Source organism: Rhinatrema bivittatum, chromosome 1, assembly GCF_901001135.1.
Source record: "Rhinatrema bivittatum chromosome 1, aRhiBiv1.1, whole genome shotgun sequence".
In the NCBI taxonomy this organism is placed as follows: domain Eukaryota; kingdom Metazoa; phylum Chordata; class Amphibia; order Gymnophiona; family Rhinatrematidae; genus Rhinatrema; species Rhinatrema bivittatum.
This window is the reverse complement of record NC_042615.1, coordinates 335,742,260-335,767,735: the sequence shown is the minus strand read 5'-3', so window position 1 is coordinate 335,767,735 and position 25,476 is coordinate 335,742,260. Positions and strand designations below refer to the sequence as shown.

At 43.8% G+C, this 25,476-nt stretch overlaps 1 protein-coding gene across 10 annotated transcripts in view; it reads right to left on the bottom strand.

The window, feature by feature from the left end:
- The window catches only part of RUFY3 (RUN and FYVE domain containing 3), a 263,821-nt gene that overhangs the window by 147,010 nt on the left and 91,335 nt on the right, over positions 1–25,476 (bottom strand). The gene's annotated exons all lie outside the window — the stretch shown is intronic.

The window sequence follows — 25,476 nt, the reverse complement described above, 5'->3', positions numbered from 1 at the left end:
TTTTAAGTATCAATAGAGAGGTGAGATTTCAGGGATGAGCAGAGGAAATGAAGAGGACTAGGAATGGGGTGAGAAGAAGGTGAAAGGACAGGGGATAGAAGGGAGGAGTATGAGAAGGAAAGAGGACTGGGGATGGAGGGGGAAAGAGGAAGGAAGTGTCCCTACTGTCCTCTGGTCTCGTTTCCCCTTGCATCCTCCTCTCTAATCTCTATGTTTGGCACACACACACACACCCCAGCACTAATCCCTTCTCTTTCACAACCTCTGCCCCTGCCCAACCAGCTGATCCACACTCATCCCCCAATGATCCTCACATTCAGTGCCTGTTAAGCTGATCAAAATGACCTCCTTTGCTCGCCAGGCTCACCCCCACCCCTCATCTTGTTCCCTGCATGCTTGTCTGGGACTGGAGGGGGTTGGATCAGGAGGCAGAGCACTGTTGGTTGCCAAGTGAGATCAGGTACAGATGGAAGACAATAAATCATCAGCCAGCCTGTGCGCCCCCCCCCCAAGGGCCTAGCGTGCCTATCGACAAACCAGGCCTGACAATCAGGCCAATTCTGTAAGGTCCCCAGGAAAACAGGCGCTCAGTGTTGAGCGCCCGCTCTCCCAACACGCATCCAGCCACCTCTCCTGGGCGGGCAAACCTGTATTTAAATGAGGGGTCATGCTAAAAGGAGGCGCTAGGGACGATTATGCGCCCCTAGCGCCTCCTTGGCACAGGAGAGGTCGCTGTCAGTGGTTTCGGAAAGCAGACGCCCAATTTTATGAGTGCTGGCTTTCTGAACCCGCTGACAGCCATGGGTTAGGAAAACGGACGCTGGTGAAATTGAGCATCCACTTTCCAACCCTGACGGGCCGGCACATTTTATTTTTATTTATTTATTTGAACATCGTTGGGTTCCTCCGACTTAAGATCGCTAGGATATTAAGTTGGAGGGTGTACAGACGAGCAGTATTTTCTGCTTTTCTGTACACTTTTTCGGGCCGCACTTTTTTTATTTTTTCAATAACCTGGGCAAATGACTAATATCCTCATCAACAAGTGCGCGTCCAACTGCGGGTAAAACAGTGCACTCAGCCCAGCGCACATTATAGTACCGGCCTGAGTGAGCAGGAAAGAGGGGGAGAAGAAAAAAAAAGCCAAAAGGGGTAAAAGGAATGAGAGCCAGTGACGAGGAAAGAAGGAAGCACAAGGGAACCTGGGGGTGGGAGGGGGCGAGGAGAAGCCAGGGGCGCTGCAGCATTGAACCTAGGGCTCAGTGAAAAGCTGTGAGGAAGAGGAGCATAAGCAGAACAGAGCTGGTAAGAGGAGCTGCAAAAGGAAAAGCATGAGGAGAGGAATAACTTAGCAGACAGAAGATGTAGGGCATTGCTAAGCGTTTTCTGGGCCTGAAACGGCTGCTGCGCAGTGGGTGCAGGTCATTTCCTGTTTCCTTCCTCCTGTTGGCAACACCAGACTACAGGAGAGGGCGCACTGGTGCCAATGTAGTGACTTAGGGCACAGTCAGGTATACCAGAAAGCCACAGGCTGAATTTTCTTCGGCCTTCCTTCTATGAGCGCTGCCCCTACACCATCTCCCAGCCAACCTGAAAACCGAAAGCTAGGAGTGCATGGCCCAATGACATAGAAACATAGTTATGAGATGTATGAAAACATTGTCCATACGAAATGGAACTGCATATGCAGAAATAAAGCCTGCGCTCTGCTCGTACACTTTTTTGCCAGGTAAATTTACCAGTGAGCGAGGTAAGTTTCATCAGGTAACAAACAAAGCCATGTCCTCTTTAGCAAGTGTCCTTCAAGTTATGCTGTGAGCCTCTCTGCACTGCCAACAATCTGCTCCTACCACCATCGGGAGATACAAACATCTCTCTTGCTCTCTTTCAATAACTAGTAATCTACAAGTCAAATACTCCTTTACTTTAGGGACAGTAAATTTCCAGACTCAAAACAGCCCTGGGCAAAGTTTGGGCTCTTCCCCCAGCCATGTAAATGGCAGTATAGCTGGAAATGTGTGGCCAGCGGCATCATTTGCTCGTGCCGCCAAAAATGTCATTAGGGCCAGCACGGGGAAAACCCCGTGCCTTCTGCAGAGCTCCACTCCTGTGCATAATTTTATGCACACCTCCCCAATTTCACCAGCAGCCTCAGAGCTTCATCATCAAGATCTCTTCAGACACTCTACAGCAATGAGGAGACAGAGTCTTCTCAAGATCTGAGCCAAGTTAAGAAACAAAGCATTTACCTGTCCTGTGATGAATGCCTCCAACTATGACCAATGTTCAAACGTTGGCAACCCTCTCAGAATACTAACTAGCGTAAAAATTGTTAGAGAGATTACTTTTCCTTAAAAAGAATATAAAGCTGCTCTCCTCTGCTAGGCGCTTCTGGCGTGCACTACCCTGTCGGTTCTCTTCTTAAAGGCGTACATCCTTCTGCATGAATTGCTAACACTATTATTAGTGCTCTCTTCAGTAAGTCGGCAGAGCAAGCCCGACCACCTCTCTATAATTTGAGACATTAATTCCCGTACCCCTCCATCTCTAATTATATAGCCGTACTAACATCGCTTCGTGGACTGGTTTTGTCAAGGAATCCTTTGTTTTCCCCTCTTTATTCAACTGAATTTCTCTAAATGGATTTTTTTTTTTTTTAAATGCTGTTATGCATCATCCATAACTGGAAGTTATCACCATAAATGTTATTTCTATGAGCAGCAAGGGTCCGGCAGGAAGTGTCTCCTCGTTGCCTCCCTTTGCTTGCTGGTCCCCATCCCCCCCCCAAGAGTATGTAAGTGAATGTATGCGTAAAAGGGAACATTCTGTTTACTATGCTCGACAATAAAAGTGAAGCAATATGAGGTGATACGTTTTATTGTACTAAAAAGGTACAATATTTATTTACTTATACTTTATTACACGCATCATTAGAAGTAGCTCTGAGCAAGGCACAAACATGATCAATAAAAAAAACATACGGAAAGGCAGAATATCATCAACATCTGCTCAGTGCACCCCTTCCAAAAAAAAATAAAAAAAAAAATCCCAGCAATCAGCCAACATAAAAACCTATAAAAAAATTCACAGACTAAGAGAGAGTCATTGTTCAGGTCCAAACAGAAAAAGGTAAAGGCAAAGAATGATGTGGCCTGAATATAAACCTAGTTTGCTTACTATAAACTGTGTTTTCCATAGATAGCAGGATGGATTAGCCATTGCATGTGGATGATGTCATCCAGTGGTACAGAGAATGTAGCTCCCAGAACTTTTGCAGGAATTCCAGCTTGGGCATTGCCCCATGAGCCCCCTTAGTTGATTTTAAAACCATACTAAATACCTGCCTGCCTCTCTAGGCAGGCGGGCAGGTATTTAATATGGCTAACATCCTACTATCTATGGAAAACATCCTTTGAAAAAGCAAGTTTGCTTACTGTAAAGCTGAGGGCTGCAGTGGAGCGTTTACTGAAAAAAGCAACCAGGATCCCACCATGGAGAGGGGATTACTGTGTGAACAAGCTATGCAAAACTGCTTGCCTGAATTTACTGTCACTCCTTGAGAGATTGTCCAAACAGTAATAGAACACAAAGGTGTATACTGACAACCATGTTGCAGCTTCGCAGATATCTTCGAGAGGCAATGCTCCGAGAATGAGCCACCCATGCAGCCATGGCTCTAAATTGATGAGCCTTGATGGTCTCTGTAATTTGTAAACCCGCTAGTGTACAGCAGTGTGTGATGCAGTCTGTTGGACAATGTATGTTTGGCCACTGCTACACTCCGTTTGTTTGGATTGTAGGAGCCAAATAATTGAGAAGCCTGATGATAAAGCAGAGTTCTTCCCTTGTAGTAAGCCCAAGGCCTTTTTACAGTCTAAGATATTAAGATATTTTCTCGCCTTTAGTGTGGGCTTGATGAATATGAAAAGCAGATATTACCCTCTGGTAGAAACTTTGGGTTATTGCAGAGCACCATCCTATTGTGAAGAATTATGTAGATGGCAGGTAATGAACTAAAGCCTGTAGCTTGTTGTCTCTTCTAGCTGAGGTTACTGCTACCTGGAATATTACTTTCCACATTAGGAACTTGAAAGCAGCAGACTAATTGCTCAGATGGTATCTTCATCAGTTGTACCAGAACCACTTTTAGATTCCAGAGAACAGGTGGTTTATGACTGAAGGTTGAGTATACCATATACCTTTCATGAACTTGGAAAATAACAGATGAGTTGAGATAGGCTTGCCCTCGATTTGAGCATAGTAAGCCACTATGGCATGAAGATGTACTCTCATTGATGAGGTGTTCAGAACTGAATCAGACAGAATGAGTAGTTTAGTAACTCCTTGGGTTCGAACGGACCCAAGGTATTGTATAGACACCATGTAGAGAACCTTCTCCATTTAAACCTGTAGGTTCTTCTATTTGATGGTTTTCTGGCAGACAATAGAATGTCCTCCACATCCTTGGATAGAGACAGTTTGACGATTATTGAGCGCTCAAAATCCAAGCCAACAAGCTGAGTGAGGAAACGTTCTGATAAAACAGACTTCCCTCTTCTGGAGATAAGGATGAATCTGATCCAAGAAGAATCAGAGAACTGCTGAACAGCTGCACTAGATATGCTAACTACACATGTCTGGGCTATGCTGGAGCTATGAGGTTCAGACAGGCCCAGTTTTTGAGCACTTTTTGCACCATTCTGGCTATCAGTGGAATTAGTGGAAAAGCGTACATGAGATCTGCATTCCATTTGAGCAAAAGAGCATCCTGAACTGATCTGAGTTCACTTGAAAGAATAGACCAAAACTTTTCCAGTTTCTTGATTTGTTCTGACGCAAACAGGTTGATTGTGGAGAGACCATATAGACTGAATAGTCTGTTGGCTGTTGACTGCTAAAGAGACTATTTTTGTAGTCAAAATACTCTGCCGAGGTGGTCTACTAATGTGTTGGAGATTCCTGGAAATAAAGTCACTTGCAAAACACCCTGATGTTTGCATGCCCATTCCCATATATTATCGCTTAATGGCAAAGAGCCCATGATTCTGTGCCTCCTTGTTTGTTCACAAAGAATATGGCTACTTGGTTGTCGTTTGAATGAGAATAATCTTTTCCTAAAGGAAGCAAGTGAAAGTTATTAGAGCATATCTGATCACTCAATTCTAGAAGGTTAATTTGAAACTGACTTTCCACAAAATGACCACGTTGCTTGAGTTTGAAAGGGTCCCTCAACATTTTGTGGAGGCATCCATTGCCAATGTGACTTGGTGAGGAAGTAGACTGAGTGGAGATCCCTCCTGAAGAATGTAGGGATCTAGCCACCAGTGTAGAGCCTATTTTATTTGCTGTGAAATTGTCACTCTGGTTGACACAGGTTGAGTGAGCTAGTCCCATTGGGAGTGAAGGCCCCACTGCAGGAGCCATACATGAAGGCGAGTTAGTGAAACTAAATGAATCACTGTTGCCATGTGGTCCAGAATGAATAGAACTTCTCTGGCCACTGACTGATCTGTAGTCAAGTTTGGACACAAGGGATCTGAAAGTATCCAGCCTGGTCTGACTGAAGGAAAGCCCTCTCTTGTAGATATTCTAACCAAGCGCCAATGAATTTGATTTTCTGGGAGGGAATCAGAGCTGATTTCTTGAAACTCACTAAGAATCCTAGGGACTGTAGCAGTTGTGCTAACTTTTGAAGGGAGTTACGCTCCTTCCCTCAGAGTTTGCCATCATAAGCCAGTCATCAAGGTAAGATAAGACTGATGCCCTAACATCGCAGATGAGCTGCAACTACTGCCAGGCACTTGGTGACGACCTTCCTTGCTGCTGAGAAGCTGAAGGGGAGCATTCTGTACTGATATTGGGAAGAGTTCAGTGAATGCCAGTGGGAGGGATGGATGGAAACATAAGCATAGGCATCCGTTAGATGCAAAGCATACATCCACTCCCCACTCTGTATGAAGGGGAGAATTGTGTGGAGGGAATTCATTTTGAATTTTTCCTGAAGTATATGCTTGTTCAAGCTTCTTATATCCAGGATGGGTCTCAGTTCCCTGAATTTTTGGGGGATAAGTAACTAGCAGGACTAGAATCCCTGGCCACAGGGATGGGGAGGAACAGGTTCTATCGCCTGTTTAAGAAACAACTCCACTTCTAAGCAAAGCTGCGTCAAGTGAGACAGATCCAGATTGAAGGCTGAGCAATAAGGAAGCATGGGAAGCCAGAAGAAATGCAAGCGGTATCCAGATACCACAATTTTGAGAACCCACCGATCTTTGGTGACCTTGTAACACTCCTCCAGCTAGTAGTGGACCCTCCCCTCTACCGGTAAGGATGGGTGCTGGGTTTGAAAGGTGGTCAAAAACTTTGTCCAGGCTTTGGTTGTACTTTCTGTGTTGTTTTTGGATGACTATGTTCATGCTGTTGAGTGCAGCCAGAAATTGCTGCCGTTAAGAAAGCAGAGGCGGCATTTGGTATCACTGAAATTATCAGAAGGGGCATCTCTGGAAATATGGTCTTTCAAAAGCATAGTAAGGATGCCTTGCGGAAGAATATTGTTCTTATCCCATACAGATAGACTGGACTGCCACATTCTATTCCTCTATTTGAGAAACTGTTTCTCTAAGCTTTTCTCTGAAAAGGTGATCACCTAGGCATGGGATGTCCAACTTTTTGTAGTAGTTTGTGCCATCATCGCACAAGCTCTCGACAAAGTCCCAAGACACGCTCTGACAGACACTGTCGGGGTGCAAGCCATGGTATCAAATGCTTCATAGATGGATCAAAGATGGTGGCATATATACTCTTCTGCATGTAAGAATGGCTGAGGATATGCAATGCCATCTTCACTGAGTGGAAAAAAAGGTTTCAGTTTTTGTATACACTCATGTAAGTATTGAACCATGTATAATTGGTGAGTGGAAATTTGTACATTAAGCATAGAGCTTTGGAAAACCTTTTTGCCAAAGTTGTCCAGCAGCCTGAGATCCTTCCCTAGTGGAGTAAGAGTATATCCATGATTTGTTTGCTCTTTTAAGAGCCAACACCACATTTGGGGGGGGGGGGGGGTAAACTTACTATTCCAAACCCTGGAAATTTTTGTATCCTATACTAAAAGGTCTAGTTTCCTTGCTACTGGGGTGCAGGAAAAGCAGAGTTGCTTACCTGCAACAGGTGTTCTCCTAGGACAGCAGGATGTTAGTCTTTACATGAGGGTGACATCAGATGGAGCCTGGTACAGAAAACTTCTGTCAAAGTTTCTAGAACTTTGGCTAAGCACACCGAGCATGCCCAGCATGCTACTATCCACATGGAGTCCCTCTTTAGTCTCATAACATAGAATGGCAGATGGATTTCCTGAGGATTAACATCCTAGGAGAACACTTGTTACAGGTAAGCAACTCTGCTTTCTCCTAGGACAAGCAGGATGGTAGTCCTCACATGTTGGTGAATACCTAGCTACAGGCTGCTCTTGTATACGCACGGGTCATTCAGCACTTAACTAGGTGCCAAAGGGCACAACAACCTAGTGCTGGAGGCAACAGAGGTAGTCCGCCTGAACCAAACAAGGGGCCTGAGGGCAGGAAGAGTTGGGTTTAATTGCTGAAAAGGTTTCGCAGGATCAACTGACCGAAATGGATGTCATGTCAACCTTTCCTATCCAAGCAGTAATGGGCAACAAAGGTGTGGAGAGAACTTCATGTCGCAGCTTTACAAATTTTGTCCACGGGGACCGCACGTAAGTGGGCCATGAAGGCTGCCATGGCTCGAATGGAATGCACCTTAACAAGGCTGCCTATCTGAAGACCTGCCTGCATAAAGCAGAAAGAGATGCAGTCCGCTAGCCAGCTGGACAAGGTCTGCTTGGATACAGCAACTTCCAATTATTCTTGTCGAAAGAAATGAAGAGTTGCATGGATTGTCTGTGGCCTGCTGTTCACTCCAGGTAGAAGGCTAAGGCGCTTTTGCAATCTAGGTTGTGCAGAGTCCGTTCACCTCAGTGAGAATGAGGCTTAGGAAAGAAAGCTGGCAAGATGATTGACTGATTAAGGTAAATGGAAGCTTCTCTAAGGATTTCATTCTAGAAAGAGGCACACGGCAAGGCTGCCTGTTATCTCTCCTATTTGTTTTGTCCTTAGATCCCCTTTTACGAGTATTGACCAATGATAACCACGTTGAAGGGGTAGAATTTGGCAAATCGGTTTTTAAAATAGCCACTTTTTGCAGATGATTTATTGCTCCATGTGGTTAACCCAGTTAAATCTCTAACGAAAGCACTAGAGGTGATTGCAGAATATGGACTTCTTGCAGGCTTTAAACTGAATTTAGATATGTCGGAAACAATGATGTTAGGCTCGAATGGCCAGGAACTGTGGGGGGATAGTTTTCTTTTGAAGTGGGCAGGGAATAAAATTAAATACTTAAGGATATGGCTCACATAGGATATTTCTAAACTATACAAAGCTAACATCTCTAAACTACAAGAGAAAACAGAACTTTTAGTCTCATCTTGGATACATCTCCCTTTATCTTTAACAGGCCATAATCATTTACTCAAAATGATGATTTTGCCTAAGTGGTTGTATGTATTAGGAGTCCTCCTGATTTTATTATCGAACGCTTCCCTAAAGAAATATCATAAAAGTATAACTCTATTCCTATGGAAGGGGGAAGGACCCCACTTAGCTTTAAAAGTTCTTCTGAACCCAATAATTAAGTGAGGTTTAGGCCTACCAGACAATAATGTAATGCTCACATTGAGTCAGTTTTTTGTTCCAAGTTGTTACCTAAGTTGATCTTAGTTGTTTCTTAATATAATATATTACACTGTATTATAGTTCTTCTGTTCATTATATTATATTTAATATGTTCCATGTAAACCGTCTACCCGGCGATAGCTATATCTGTTAAATGTGAACCGGAGTGATATGTATTGTATACAGGAACTTCCGGTATATAAAAACCAATAAATAAATAAATAAATAAATAATCATGCTATAAACTTATGGCAAATTGGGGGACTGGCTCATGCACACTTCACATCTTTTAGATACCCATCTGGAAGTACAACTGGTTTTGCCCCTATCTTTAGGATATGTGCTTCAAGCACCGTACTCATCAATAACACCCAATGTATAATTGGATATCCTTTTATATCCGCTTAGAAACACCTGGCGTTGGGTGTTATCTAAAGCTGCAGTACCTCGTGGGGTGTCTCCTTTCCTCCCACTCCGAGGAAACAGACTTCCTCCCAGGTAAGAGCTCACCCATCTTTCATAGGTGGGAGTGTAAGGGATTGTTTTATATCTCCCAATTATTCAACAATAATGGTTCTCTTATACTTTTGCAAATGCATGTAAACGCTATGACTTGCCTTGTCAGGATTTTTTTTTTGTTATTATTTTCAGGTAAGTCATTACATCAAATCTCTCACATTAACAGATCTGCAAAACCCGAGCTGGAAATTTTTTATTGGAATGGTTTGATGTTGCAGAACCTTCTTGCCACTCCATTTTTTTCTATTACCAGTTTTTTTGATCATACCTATAAGAAGTGGGCGTTGGAGGTGGTTTGGTCCAAGTGGCAGCAAGAACTTCAATGTTCTTTTTCATTTGATGCATACCCCTCCACTTAATTACACACTACAAAAATTATATGTAATACGCTACTACGGGAAACCAGATACAAAGTGTTCCATCAAATGTATTTTATACAATGCTGTACATACTTGGCCAAAGTCACGGGCACGGACAAGTGCTTAAAATGCAAGACAGAAATCTTGAATCTGGGACACTCGCTTTGGAGATGTGCGGCAATTCAATCATTTTGGAAAAAAGTATTTCAATTTGCCTGCTCAGTGCGGGGTTTTCGAATTCCATTCACTCCAATCCTGGCACTTTTTGGCCTTTCCACACATTTCCAGAGCACAAACTCTGGCTAATGAAAAATCTTCCTTCTGGCGATCAATACTATTTTAAGAGTCTGGCAGAAACCAGAAAGTCCTCTAATCTCACATTTGCAGCTTCAATCATGAACTTACTATGGGAACTTTTATTGACTCTTGCAGCCTGATTCTGAATCGAATGGACTGCTAGTGAAACATTTGTTCCTGTCGATTACAAACAGCCCAGATGATTGACTAAATTAGGTCACCACTTTTCCTATTATCTTTTTGTTTTACTCTTTCATGATATTATACACACTGTGTACCCTTTGCTTAATATAACCTGTCAACCTCTCAGCAAGGTGGTGGTGGGGGGGGAAAGAAATGTGATGTTAAACAACTTTAATTTCACAACTTTGCTTACAATTCATGTGGTATGTAACAGAACCCATTACGTATCGCATGGCAACTTATTTGGAACTTATTTGTTCATCTAAGTGAAATAAAACATGATTTAACAAATAAATTGAAAAGAAAAAAAGAAAAAAGGGGGCATGCTAGGGGAGAATTGTGCATCCATAGCGCTCAATTGTATCGGGCGCCCACAATTGCAAGAGGTGCTCAATACGAGCGTCCATTTTTTATCCTGCTTCTTCAGTCTGATTCTTTTATTTTGCTTAGGTTACTGAAGTGACTTATATTAAGTGCCCCTCACTATGGGCAACTAAATTGTGCGGCTAGAAGAAAAATATTTTTCTAAATCAAGACAAACATTTTTTTCTCCACTGCAAACAGTAAAGTATCACAATGATTCTATGTAGGAGAATACACTCAGAGGACCCTTTTTTTTTTTTCTCATGAGCCCTTGACTCACAGATTGACTTTATGCCACCTCCGGGGCTGGAGTTAAATTTTTTGCATTAAGAAGTGTGCGTTAGGTGCCCAGTGAGTTTTCTGCATCGGGGGTGGGGAGGGTAATAGCGAATAGCTTCATCTACATGGAATGTACATGTGATGGGCACTATCAGCTATGCATTTTTAGTGCGAATTTTGGACACGCTAATCACCTTATTACATTGAGTGGTAGTCTAGCACGTCCAAAACGCATATAAATCTGTGCGTTAGGCTGAGCGCACTTTACTGCATCAGCCCCTCTGTTTGGGATGTAGAGAAAGGGAGCATTAGCTCCCAAAAGCTAATCAAGTAATGCATCGTTAGCTCAGTGAACAAAGTATCACTTAATATTTTTTTTTGGGTTTGTTAACCTTTACATCCCATGCACTCAAGTGGACAAGCACAGCAGCTAGCTGCCCCGTTTAAAATGCAAAAGCGCGCCTGTGCTGAATAGGCGGGCTTTGGCGCTTTCTAGCGCGGATCACAGCATTTGTTCTCTGTCAGAGGCAGAGAGGGGCATAATTACACAACTCTGCCTTTCCTGCTTCAGCTGGAAGGAGAAACCCAAGATCTCATGGAAACGGACAGACATGGCATGCATACAAAAACACAGCAAATGGTTCAGAAGCAGCAGAAAAATTAAAGCGCTTTACTTTTTGAAACTTAAAAAGCCTTGTTTATACCAATTTAAAAAAAAAAAGAACCCACAGCCAGCTAATGAGCTACAGTGCAATAATATGCCTTGATCAGCTTCAAGTTAAAAACGCTGGCATGACTTGTCCCTTGTGGAAACAGGACAGCACATTATACTGCACAACTAGGAAAAGAAGGGAAAAAAGCGAACAAAATAGAATACAGATTACTGAAAGAGACTGTTGCAGGCGTTGCCACTGCCTGCCTCTCTGTGACAGAGAAGGAATAAGATAATATCTTGTTTTGGAAGGCGGATCATGATTTAACAAATAAAAGATTCACTCTGCTGGGAAGTCATGAAGACAAGCCCTGGGGAAAATGCTTTAAGCAGGGCTTATTATAAAGATCAAATGATGAAATGTCACTTGGATTGTGAGCAAACGCAGACCTCTAGGTCACTTAAGTGGCAGCTTTCTTCCCCAAGGAGAAAGTCCAAAACAAGATTAAACTCACCCCCCCAGTAATCTCCCATTAACACTGGGGTGGATAAAGGGACAAATGATCAGATTACCCACAGTGAGGCAAACCTCGTGGGTAATTTTTACCCACAGGGTTTGCACTGATAAGGAAAACAATATGGGAGTTTTGCTTCAATTTAAAACTTAAAAATTACCCACACAGATTTCTGCCTGCTTTCGGGGGTTAATTTTTCACCTAAGACAGTGTGCATGGCTTTGATTAGCTAAACTACACATGCTCAATCCCCACTCCCTGAACACCTCTACCTACTGTAAAGGGGGGGGGGGGGGGATATTTCCCCATCCTCGGATGGGCTTCTAATAGTCTGTAAAATGGACTGGACTTGCATAACAGACACTGACTGGAAACTGCTATGAATTAAAGAACAGGGAGGTAATTACAAGCCTGGGCCAAAATGTAGCAGCTTGCTGTTTGCCGTGGCAAAATGATGTGACCTTCTGACTTGTTAGCTGCACTTTTCATTTGTGCACACTGCAAATGTACATCATTATTGCTGAAGATAATGAATGTAGAGTACTTTCTTGATCAGCAGGTCTGTGAATATTTTTAGCTTTCTATAAACATGTTGGTTAGTTTGCTGGAAATCTCATCCCATACCTTTATAAGTCCATACGCCCCTAGATCAAGACAAGTGTTCACAGTGTTTTTTTCGTAATGCTTACAAAAATGGTACTCGACTGGCAGCCTCAGAAATGTGCAGGCCTGCCTACTCCGCCCTGCCAGCATGCCTCAGCCCTGTTGTAGAGGGAACAACTGCTAGGGCAAATGGTTTCTTCCTGTCTGTGTGCCTCAACTGAGATACATGTTATGTGGCCACACTCCTTTCCTGCTTATGTGACATGATATTAAAGCTTGTATGGGCTGGAAACGTTGACCGAGCACATGGCAGTGGCAGGAAACACTCCTCACTGCTGTGATCACTCTGCTTTCTCCTGCTTTCCTCAATTTGCAGTGGCTGCTGAAGGTTCCCACAGCCACAACTGACCTCTCTCTCTTCCCCACATCCTCCCAACATATGCAGCAGTGTGGTTTATGGATCTTGAGGGCTGCGACTGGTTCCTATCTTCCCTGCTTCTACCAAGCACGTGGCAGTGCAGTTTGAGCCTCCTAATGGCCACAACTGGCTCCTCCTACCAACCTGTAGCAGTGTGCGCTGAAGTTTCCAGGTGGCAATGGGTCCTGATCTCACTCTCCTGGCCTGCGGCAGCAGCTCAACTAATCACAGGTAGCAGCAGCTCTCTTTCTCCCCAGTTAAACTGTTTGCATCCTTTCCAGCAGAGATCCACTGTGATGGTATCATAGACCCCTGGGGAATCCATGCATCCCAGGATGGAAACTACTGGAAAGTGTGAAGTGTAGGAAGTGCGTAAAGCAGAGTTGCTTACCTGTAACAGGTGTTCTCTGAGGACAGCAGAATGTCGGTCCTCACACGTGGGTGACATCTTCCAATGGAGCCTTAACCTCAAAGATTCTAGAGCTTTCAGCACGCCCTACTGAGCATGTGCAGCTGTAGTCATCGCTCTTCCCCCTAGGCAGATTCCCTCAGTCCATGATGTAGCTAATACCTGAAGAAACCAACTCACAGGGGAGGTAGGTGGGTTTCATGAGGACTGACATCCTGCTGTCCTAGGAGAACACCTGTTACAGGTAAGCAACTGCTTTCTCCGAAGACAAAAGGATGGCAGTCCTCATACATGGGTAATTCCCAAGCAGGACAAAGTAGGGAACGGCACGGTGCTGAAAGTACCACCTTTCTCCCTTTTGCCTGGCAGGCAGCTGACCCAAAAAGGGATCCAAGTGGGGAAAAAAAAAAGAGAGAGTTGGAAATAGAAACCATAAAAGACAGACAGGCACCTAAGGAAGGGGCGTGATGTGAAGTCCAGCAAGAAGCATAATTTGCCTCACAGAAATATTATAGTCAGTGTTTCGGACCAGCGAATCTTAACAAGCAAAGTAGGTCTAAAACCACTTGTATACAAGAAAAGGCTTAGAAAAATCAACCAAGAGAAGAACTCTTGGACAAAGACTGCACAGTTTCCTTCGGTGTCACAAGACCACCGAAAAAACAACTGGAGCCAGAGAGCCCGGCAGAAAGAAACTGCAGCCCACTAGCATCTGAAGGACAGAATGCATTTGTTCCCAATGATTGGCTAATAGGCACAACGGGCAGAAAACCCAAGCAATACTTGGAAGAAAAAGTGGCAAGAGCAGCAGGGTCTGTAGCAGACCCTACCTGCCAAAGACCAGACAGATCTGACCACCCAAATCAGACATCAAGAGTGTCACACGATGAAAGGCAATCACTGAAATGGGATCGCTAGCCCAAATCCCCAAGCAGGGAATCAAGCTAGGCCTGAAGCTCACCAACACTCCACCCTTTCAAAGGTAGGCCTAACCATCCTGTCCACAAGATAGCTCAGGTGAGCAGGAAGGCACTTTGGTCAACCCAGTGAAGTATGAAAAACTAAAGGCAGCACTGACCAGAACTAGGCAAAAAAACAGGGAAGAGTTGGTATTCCCTTCCCTGCAGGTATCCACAGATATACCATGAATGGCCTAGCATTCCCCCCACGGACATTCCAACTGGAAGTCGGAAGAAGCGAAGAACACAAGGAGGCAGACCCTGGGCTACAGGAATAAGAAAAAGTCTCTAGGCTACATATCTCAACCCCAATCAAACAACTCACTTCTGAGTCCAGTGGGGGAGGGGGGGGGGGGGCATGTTAGGAACAGCAGCAACTGAAAGTGAACCTCCTGGGGAAGAAATCCAAAAACTCTCCACCAAGAGACAGAAAGCAGGGATGCCACAAGTACAAATCCCTGTAGAAACAGGATTTCTTCAACATCCTAGAAACTCAAAGGATACCAGGGTAGGGTCAAATCTGATGTATGAACAAACTGTCCATCAACCTGACCTAGGTATCAAAGCTAAGGCCACGACTACATACACCTCCTCCCCAAAGGAATCACGCAGTCCAGTAAGTGGAACAATGGTTGCGAGAACCTGGACCTCCCTACCCACAGACAGTGCTATCCCTAAAAAGAGGGATGTATGGCTCGCAAGCCATCGCAACAAAAGCATTAGCATCTCTGTTGCAGGATTCATCATCCCCTAACACATGCAGGCATGGATATGGCGAGAGGCCATGAGGAGATGGTATTCAGCTTTGCTCTCTCCTCACAGTTTTTGTTGCAATTTTCTGGAGCTGCAGCTGGTTTTTCTATTTCTTTTATCTTATGGTAGATTTATTTTTATTTATTTATTTTTCTCTTACATTCAATTCTCTGCCAGCCGCATGGCAAGCCTTAGTAGCTATGCAGTCTAGAAGAGTAATTCTATTCCTTAGTAAATAAATACTGCACCTGTGGTTTAGTTTCTGTGATCTCTCCTTGCTCTTTCTGTTTTGGGGCCTTTGTCTGGTGCTGGCAGGACTGACAGAATGCAGTCCGCGTGTGATCCGTGTAGGCCACTGAGCCTGGGGACTCGCCCAAGTTCTACCCGGGAAGGTGTCAGTCTCACCAGTCTCTGGTTTCCAGGATCACCCCAGAGCTCTTTCTAAATATTGGCCACCCTACAATCTTCAGGTACCATATGGCTGATTTGAATGAGAAGTCTGAGATATTACTAATAAGTCTTCAACTTCATTTTATAGTTCTTTGACAACTCTGCGATGTATAGCATCTGGTTCCAGTGATTTGTTACTTTTTAAATTTCTATTACCGTACATCTTTCCTGTATATCGTGATTTGATTCAGTTTCTCTGAATCATTACTCTCAAAGTTTTTCCAATGCAGGTATCTCTCCAAAACCCTCCTTAGTAAAGACCAATGCAAAGAATTAATTTTGTTTGGCCTTTTCTTCCCATGTACCCCTTTTGCCCCTCAACCATCTAGTGGACCGACTCCCTCACAAGCCTCTGGCTTCGAATATACTTGAAACTATGAGTTTTTGCCTCTCTGGCAAGCTTCTTTTCAACTTTGCTTTTGGTTTGCCTTATTAATGCTTCACATCTAACTTACAGGTTCTTAGGTTCTTTTCTATTTTTTTTTTTTTTATTGGATTCACATTCCAGCTTTTAATAGCCTCTTTAACCTCACCATTCAAACTATGCTGACATTTGTTTAGTCTTATTTCCACTTCTTTTAATGCATGAGATACATTTAGTCTGTGCTTCTAAGATTGTGATTTTAAACACCATTCATGCCACATGCAAACTTTTAACCTTTTCAACTGCTCCTTTAAGTTTCCTTTTAATTTCCTCATTTTATCTGTCTCCCTTTTTAAAGTTAAATGCTACTGCAGTAGATTTCCTTAATGTCCTCTTCAGTGATTATGTAAAATTTGATTACGTTATGAACTCTATTGCCATGCAACTCCATTGCTTATCTCTTGCACCAGGATCCTGGGTTGCAGTGAGGATGATGTCTATAGTATTCCACCCAAGACCAGCAACTCCATGAAGCAGTCATTTGTGGCATCTAGAAACTTTACCTCTAGCGGGTTCTGATGGGACATTTACCTAATCAATACGGGGGGGTAACTGAAATCTCCATTATTGTGTTTCTTAATTTGTTTGCTTTTTAAAATTTGTTAGCATTTCACTTTGTTTCTTCATCTTCGCCAGGTGGACTGTAGTATACCCCCATGGGTATACTTTTCACTATCACATATGGAATTCCTATCCATAGAAATTTCACGTTGCATTTTGTCTCCTGCAGAACCTTATCTTGTTTGACTCTATCACCCTTAACATACAGTGCCACCCCTTCACCAATTTGACATGGCCTATCATTTCGATATTATTTGGATTCTGGTGTCTGATTGGTCATCCTCTAACTAGGTCTCTGAGATGCAGATTATGTCTACATCTTCATTCAGTGCCATACAATCCCCAACTGTACAATTTTATTTTTTTTTAGACTTCTTGCAATTCAAAGTATGTTTTTAATTGCATTCACAATCTGCCTAACAGTTGAAACAGGTAGTTTGGAATTATTTATATATCCTCTCTTTATTTAAATGCTACTTCTGCCTCCATCACAACCTATCAGGATATTCTGACTTCCCTATTATGCTAGTATTCTTTGAAGATACCTCATTCCAACCCAAGCACTCCTGAGCAACAGTTTCCCCCCATGATTTATTTTAAAAGCTGCTCTAATCTCATTTTTAAAACATTACCGCCAGTTGCCAAGGTTCCTCGCTGGTTAAGGTAGAACCTATCATTTTAGTATAGGCTCTCCCTTCTCCAAAATATTAACCATTTCCTATCAACGCTAAAGCCTTCTTCCTCGTACCATCGCCTCATCATGTATTGTGACTCCAGAGTTCTATCTGCTTGGAGTCCTGTGCATAAAATGTTACCCGGGAGGTGCTGGATTTCAACTTTCTACCTAATAGCCTACATTTGGCTTCCAGAACGTCTCTCCCACACCCTCCTATGTCATTAGAACATAAGATAATGCCATACTGGGTCAGACCAAGGGTCCATCAAACCCAGCATCCGGTTTCCAACAGTGGCCAATCCAGGCCATAAGAACCTGGCAAGTACCAAAAACTAAGTCTATTCCATGTTACCATTGCTAATGGCAGTGGCTATTCTCTAAGTGAACTTAATAGCAGGTAATGGACTTCTCCTCCAAGAACATATCCTCAGGTACCCCAACAGCTGGCTGCTTCCCAGTATGCTCTAAGTTCCTATCCAGGTGACACATGAGGTCCACCACCTTCGCACCAAGCAGGCAAGTTATCTAATGATCCTCATGCTTAACTGCCACCTAGATATCTACATTCCTAATAAACAAATTGCAAACCACAGCAGCTGCCCTAATTCTTCCTTCTTGGTCACACCTCCTGAAGACGTACCCTCAGTGCAAGAGGATACTGCATCACCTGGAGGGTATGTCCTAGCTATAGGATCATTTCCTGTCACACTAGAGTGATATTCTCCTTCCTGACAACCTTGCTCCTGTTCAAGTCAACACAGGTGCTGCCAGATTGGAAACGGAAATGGGACTGCTCTACTATGTCTCTGAAGGTTTCCTCTATATCCCTCCATGTGCTTCAGCTTCTCCAGATCTGCCATTCTAGCCTCCAGAGATCAGACTCACTCTTTGAGAGCCAGGAGCTCACTTGTAATGGGAGTACATGTACAAGCTCTCACCAACTAGTAGATAATCATAGATGTGGCATTCTGTGAAACTCTGTATAGCCCCTATCTTGCTGCTGGACTGCTGTCTTCATCTTAATATTATTGCGGTGTTTTATCTAAGCATCTTTACTCACTTAGCTGCCTTAATCTAATGTAAAGTTCTTTAAATTTATTTGGTGTATTTTATGTTAGCTGTCAAGGACCAGTAAGGGGAAAGCAGTTAATCTATTTATAAGGCCAGAATTACTCCCTTGTTTTATCTAAATCCCTGACTTGTGAAAATTTCCCTCACCTTTTTAGTTGGGATGAGAGAATGGCAGGGCTCATGCTAAATGGAAGGGTTCAGTTCCAAAAATGTCAACTGTATACCACATAGTGAAGGTACTGCTTATGACCCTGCACGATGAGAATGCAGAGATAGGCATCTTATAAATCCAAGCAGCACAGAAAATCCTTTGGTGTGACTGCCCTGAATGATGGAAGATGGGGATTCCAACAAAAAGTCTTCTGTACCATGAATCTGTTCAATCTTAAGGTCCAACACTGGATAAAAACCCTGATTTCTTCAGTATCTCAAAATAATTTAACTTTATGCCTCATGGCCTCTGTTACTTGTTAAGAAATCAATGACTCACTTATACTGGGTCAGACCAAAGGTCCATCAAGCCCAATATCCTGTTTCCAAAAGTGGCCAGTCCAGGTCACACGTATCTGGCAGGATCTCAAAGAGTTAGATTCCAAGCTGCTTATCCCAGGGATAAGAAATGGATTTCTGCTACTCTACTTTAATAACTGTTTATGAACTTTTGCTCCAGGAACTTGTCCAAACCTTTTTTTAAAACACAGCTACACGAATAGCTTTTACCATATCCTCTGGCAAAGAACTCCAGATCATAATTATGCATCGAGTAAAAAAATATTTTCTCTTATTAGTTTTAAATGTAATACATACCGTGTTTCCCCGATAGTAAGACACCCCTGATAGTAAGACGTAGTGGGAATTTTAGGGGGGTCGGCTAATGTAAGACATCCCCCGAAAGTAAGACGTAGTGTTAAAAAAAAAATAAAATTTTTTAAATACCTGTCGGAGGGCCGCGTGGGTCCAGGCGGCCGGCGGCGGGAGCCCGGTGGTCGAGTGTTAAGTCTAGGCCGCGGGCGGGTGGGCGCTTGTTCCCGGGGGGGGGGGGGGGGGGGGCCGGGTGGACGCGCGTTAGTTCGAGACGGCCGGCGGGCGGCGGGTGGTCGCGTGTTAAATCTAGGCCGGGTCCCACAGGCGCGCATTCATTCACTGCCGAAGCAGCCCCCACCGGCAGTGAATGAATGCGCGCACAGGCCCACAGCGCCTGTGCGACCCCTGCGATTCGGCGCTGGGGGCTGCCGGTGGGGGCTGCTTTCGGCGCTCAAGGCAAGCGCCGAAAGCAGCCCCCACCGGCAGCCCCCAGCGCCGAATCGCAGGGGTCGCACAGGCGCTGTGGGCCTGTGCGCGCATTCATTCACTGCCGGTGGGGGCTGCCTCGGCAGTGAATGAATGCGCGCCTGTGCGACCCGGCCTAGATTTAACACGCGACCGCCCGCCGGCCGTCTCGAACTAACGCGCGTCCACCCGGCCCCCCCCCCCCCGGGAACAAGCGCCCACCCGCCCGCGGCCTAGACTTAACACGCGACCACCGGGTTCCCGCCGCCGGCCGCCTGGACCCACGCGGCCCTCCGACAGGTATTTAAAAATTTTTATTTTTTTTTGAACACTACGTCTTACTTTCGGGGGATGTCTTACAGGTTTTTTCCAATATAAGACATACCCCGAAAGTAAGACATAGTGGGACTTTTTGGGGTAAAAAGAAAGTAAGACGCTGTCTTACTTTCGGGGAAACACGGTAGTAACTTAATTGTGTGTTCCATAGTCTTTGTACTCTTTGAAAGCATAAACTGATCATTCCACGCCACTCATTTTATAGACTTCTATCATATCTCTCCTCAGCCGTCTCTTCTCCAAGCTGAAGAGTCCTAATCTCTTTAGCCTTTCCTCATAGGAGAATCATTCCATCTCCTTCATTTTGGTTGCCTTTCTCTGTACCTTTTCTTATTCTGCTATATCTTTTTTTGTGATATGGTGACGAGAACTGCACATAGTACTCAAGATGAAATCGCAAAATGGAGCGATAGAGGCAATATATTATCTGTTTTATTCTCCGCTCCTTTCCTAATAATTGCTAGCATTCTATTTCTTTTCTTGGTTACTGCTGCACCTTAAGCAGGAGATTTCAACATATTATCAATGATGATGCCTAGATCCTATTCCTGAATGGCAACTCCTAATGTGGAATCCTGCATTGTGTAGCTATAATTTGGGTTACTCTTCTGTATGTGCATCACTTTGCACTTGTCCACATTAAATTTCATTTGCTATCTGCATGCCCAGTCTCCCAGTTTTGCAAGGTCCCCCCTGCTATTTCTCACAACCCTCTTGTGATTTAACAACTTTGAATAATTTTGTGTCATCTGCAAACTTGATCACCTCATTCACTGTTCCCATTTCTAGGTTGTTGGCAAATATATTAAAAAGCAGTGGTCCCAGAACAATCCTTGGACTCCACTATTCACCTTTCTCCATTGGGAAGATTTACTATTTAGCCCTTCTCCCTGTTTTCTATCTTTTAGCCAATTTGCAATGTACAATAGGACACTGCCCTCTATCCCATGACTTTTTAATTCCCAAAGACGACTCTCATGAGGAACTTTTGTCAAATATTTTTTAGAAATCCAGATATAAATTGGATCACCATTAGCCATGTTTATTTACACCCTCAAAAAAATGTAGCAGATTGGTGATGCAAGACTTCCCTTGGCTAAATCTATGTTGGCTTTGTCCCATTAAACTATGTCTATATGTTCAGCAATTTTGTTCTTTTTGATGGTAGAAACTATTTTGCCTGGCACAGATGTCAGTCTCACTGGTTTGTAGTTTCCTGGATCACCCCGTGACCCTTTTTAAAAGGGAAACCTTATGTTCTCCCCTCAGCCTGATGCTATATTGTGCGCTGGCTGCAGTGCATGGTTAACCCATGACTGGACATGTGTTTTGGATGCATGCCCATATTCCCTAATGCAAAACAGGGGTTAGCACATCCAAAGCACACACGTAGGTAATAGCGCTCATCACATGCAAATGTTTGTTGATGAAGCTATTATCAATTCCCCCTAAACTGCTCAATACCACCGATGTTTTCTCCACAACCCCTGCCTCTGCTTAAAGACATGATTATCGGAAAAGCTCTTTGAAAGGAGCTATTCTGTCTCCTGCCTGCTTCCACTCACTTAAAATCAGAGGATGGGGAATTATCAGGCTGGGCATGAAACAGAACCTGTTCGCTGTAGCCCTTCTTAAAGAGTCGTTAAGGAAAGGGCTGCTGAAGTCTTTCCTCTGACAGAGGAGCTGTCATACAATTTGCCAGACAGTTTGCAATTTTATCCCGATATGAGCCAGAGGTTTTACCTTCCAAAAGGTAACTGGTGTGTCTGAGGAAAAGTCAAAACGCTTAGTCAGAGATCCCTTATTTAATGGAGATTCCCCCATGCCATCACCCGAGAGGAGTTTGCAATTCAAAGGTTCTATCAACTAAAAATTTGGCTGCCAGTACAATGACAGCCATGGAAAACCTCAACCCACGTCTGTTTATTTCCTGCCATTTCGTCCTCTTTTCAGCTCCCAGCTCCATTTCACATTAGCTCTGGACATATATGTAGAGAATCCCACCAGGGATCAGCTCTCGCTACTGCTCCCTGGATAAGTCACTTCACCCTCCGCTGCCTCAGGTACAACCAGACTGCAAGCCCTCCAGACCCAGGAAAATACCTTCTGTACCTGAATATAACTCATGTTGAGCTATCAATGAAAAAGGCATGAGCTAAATCAAACACACAAAATAATGAATAAAATAAACAATATAGCCCCTGTTAAGCTTATAAATCACTTTTTTCATGTCCCCTGTTCAGGATATTCTTCAGGTGGTACTACTACTATCCATATCTGGGGCTTAATCTCGCTGTTACATTCCTTCCTTTGGCAACCCAATCAGGTTGGAAAGCCACTTCCGAATGTCTCCCCTAAGGTCTTGGTGAGCCCTTTCCTCTTCTATAATCTCCTTTCCATAGGGTAAAATAGGATCTTGGAACTGAAAGATTGTCTTGGCATGGGCTTCTGCCTTCCAGTTCTTCCCTTATGATTAACCGCTCTAGCTGGAATTCTGTGAATAACTGAATCCTTCTAGTCTCTTCCCGTCCCCTACTCTCGCCACAGGATACTGGAGGATTTATTCCAAGGTTTTGGGAGAAAAGGCACGAAGACGCCTAACTCTCCTCCATTTTTTCACAAAGGAAGAAGCCTTTGGAGTTGAATCTTTATTTTATTATTTTTTTAAGATGTTCTAGCTTTGCCTGGAAATTCTTACTGAGCCAGTCTGCAGTAGAGGTGCCCAAGATCTTTCCGAGTGTCGTCCTCAAACCCCCTTACAGAGGGTTCATCTGTTTCTGCCCACTAGTATACAGGGTGTCTCTTTGTTCTCCTGGTTTGCCCATTCTCGGACCAGGCATATTTAGCAGATACTAGATTTGAGGGACACATTTGTTCTTCACAATTCCTGCAGGGATGAACCCAGCTCTCTATCTGCACTCCAATTTATTTTTCATGAATCAAGATGGAGCTCTCGATTTAAATGTTGGCTTTTGTATGTGCAACTAGTACACCATGGGCACTGGGTATATGCTCTTTCCTGACCCCAAACAGATTCTTTCCCTTAGGATTGTGACCCGACGTGACCCAGCTAGCCACACCTGCTATTCCCAACCCAGAGACTCTGCCTATGGCCCTCTGGCAGTCCCATCCCAGTTCTGAAATTGTGGGAACCAACAGATGAAAGTAAGCCATAGTCAGATTTCATGTCTAATGTAGCCCTCTCTCTCAAACCAACTTGTCATGAGATTCCGTTTTTCCGACAGATCTCAGCTGCAACATCTTGTGAGGTTCTGCTCCAGCCTGCAGATAGCTCAGTCTAAGTGAACCCTGTGAAGTAGCAAAACTTCCATCCTCACACCAGCAGGAGTCAGTGTGTTTTTCTAGGCTGGTTTGATGACTGCTACCTGCTCTATGGCTCCCACCTCCTCTTAAGGGTTATCCTGATTCTTTGTCTTGTTATATGCCTTGTCATGGGTCGCTGCCTTGGCCTTGCATATCCTGCTGACAGTTCTCTGGAACATACCACTCAGAGCCAGGCACTTGCAGTAAAGTAAAAAAATAAATAAATAAATAAAAAAAATCTTTATTCAGACATCAGTGTTCATTTCACACTGGCAAGGTTCAATATCTTTTCTGAGACAACAGTAAGGTACTTAGCACTTTTCGGTAGGCTAGCCCAGTTCCTTAGGTCTGCACATAACCTACTTTCCCAATTACAACTTATTGCAGATTCACAATCTTTACCCAGCAGGCTGTGGCATTTGCTCCCAGGTCCAGGTATGCCTTTTCTCCAGGCTGATTCTTCTCCTCTCTGTTTTCCTTCTTCCTTCCCATAGGCAGAGTTCTCTCTCTTTTAACCACCCTGACAAAAGCGAACAGCTTTGTAACTTGCCTCAGCTGTGTCTCCCAATTAACACAGCTTTTTGTGACTGCTGCTTTTACCTTAATTGGTCCTCTGCCAAACAGTCTCCAAACTATATTTCCCAGCAGCCTTGTGCTTCTCTGGTTGGCTAGAAAACTAGGTCAATGTAAACCAGCACAGATATTCAAAACAGCTTCTCTGGCTGGCTGGAAAACAAGATTAATGTGGCCCATCTTAGTCCTCACCTGTTCAGAGGTTCTTCTAGGGGAAGGAATATCTTCTTTTCAGCCCTAGGGAATATCTTCTCTTAGGGAACGTGAACTATCTCCTAGGGCTGGCACAGTCTCTTCTCCCCAGAACCCTTCCACTTGGGCTTGTCGAGCCTGCTCCATCATGCACCCTCCCATCAGATTTCCCCCAAAGGGTATTTTAAAGAAATTTCAGTACACCTTTGATTTCTCCTCTTTCCTTTGACTGTTCACTCTACCTCTTCTGGACTCTGTAGTGTATTTTCTCTTGGACTATTTAAAGGTCCACTCTTCTCTACCTTTCTTACTTGTTGACCTAAGACCTTCATTATTCCACACTGCCACTCAGAGTGCTGTTGCAGTCAAAAAAGCAAACTAGATGTTAGGAATTATTAGGAAAGGAATGGTGAATAAAACAGAAAGTGTCATAATGCCTCTGTATATGGTCACCGCATCTCAAGAAAGATATAGTTACCCTGGAGACGGTACAGAGAAGGGCGACCAAAATGATAAAGGGGATGGAACAGCTCCCTTATGAGGAAAGGCTGAAGAGGTTAGAGTTGTTCAGCTTGGAGAAAAGACTGCTGAGGGGGGATATGATAGAGGTCTTGAACGGGTAGATATGAATTGGTTATTTACTCTTTTGGATAATAGAAGGATTAGGGGGCACCATGATATTAGCAAGTAGCACATTTAAAACTAATCAGAGAAAATTCGTTTTCACTCAAAGCACAATTAAGCTCTGGAATTTGTTGCGCGTGTTTTGGCGCTTAACAAGAGGATGTGGTTAGTGCACTTAGTGTAACTGGGTTTAAAAAAGGTTTAGATAAGTTCTTGGAGAAGTCCATTAACTGCTATTAATCAAGTTGACATAAGGATTAATCACTGCTATTACTGACATCAGTAAAATGGGATCTAGTGTTTGGGTACTTACCAGGTATTTGTATCCTGGATTGGCCACTGTTGGAAACAGGATGCTGGGCTTGATGGACCCTTGGTCTGACCCAATATAGCAATTTCTTATGTTATTATGGTAGTCAGCTCCATTCTTCCAGCTACCCCAGCATATGGATCCTATCCCTTCAGGCTACTTTAACATGTGAAGCTTTCTTCATCACGGTATATGTACTGAGGCCTTGCCTGCTTTCCTTGGTCCTATACTATGCTAGTGTGTGCCCACATGATTCCAGTCTTCCTGCAGTGGACCTACTACTCTCGACCCATCATGGTGCCTCCTTTTAGCCCTGTCTCTCAAGTGAACTGAATTCATGTGCTCAGCAGGATTTGTTTTGTGGCTACCATTTCTCTGTCTGGTATCCCATCCCTCGGTACCATCCCTGCATGGCCAAGGCCTAGTAGTCATTCAGCATTCGAGGGCTCAACTCGAGGGGGAAGGGGGCTGCTACAGGTGAAGAATAAGCTTTCCTTATTCCTGAACCAGTGGTGCTTTGTGCAGCAACTTCCTTTATCCTGACCTTGGACTCCAGCCCACTCACCATCTCAGAATTGTCTCATTCCCCATGCAGAATAGAGGA